This window comes from Mandrillus leucophaeus, unplaced genomic scaffold (assembly GCF_000951045.1).
Source record: "Mandrillus leucophaeus isolate KB7577 unplaced genomic scaffold, Mleu.le_1.0 Scaffold63, whole genome shotgun sequence".
Taxonomy (NCBI): Eukaryota; Metazoa; Chordata; class Mammalia; order Primates; family Cercopithecidae; genus Mandrillus; species Mandrillus leucophaeus.
The window spans coordinates 775,426-775,760 of record NW_012106808.1 but is presented as its reverse complement, the minus strand read 5'-3'; the positions used below and the strand labels follow the sequence as shown (position 1 = coordinate 775,760).

General features: G+C 39.1%; 1 pseudogene; it reads left to right on the top strand.

Moving 5' to 3' along the window:
• LOC105554147 overlaps positions 1 to 335 on the top strand; it is a 13,838-nt pseudogene that overhangs the window by 1,965 nt on the left and 11,538 nt on the right.

The window sequence follows — 335 nt, the reverse complement described above, 5'->3', positions numbered from 1 at the left end:
TTTGAAGACTATAGGGCCAAAGGAAATATCCTCCGAAACAAAGAGAAAGAAGCTTTCTGAGAAACTTCTTTGTGTTCTGTGAAATCATCTCACAGCGTTAGAGCATTCCCCTCAAGAAGCCTTTCGCTAAAACAATTCTTGTGGAATTGGCAATGTGATATTTGAAAGCCCATAGTAGGATATGGTGAAAAAGGAAATCTCCTCAGATGAAATCTGGAAAGAAGCTTTCTGAGAAACTGCTCTGTGATATGTGACTTCCACTCACTGAGTTACATCTGTATTTCGTGGATCTCTTTGCTAGCCTTATTTCTGTGGAATCTGAGAACAGATATTTC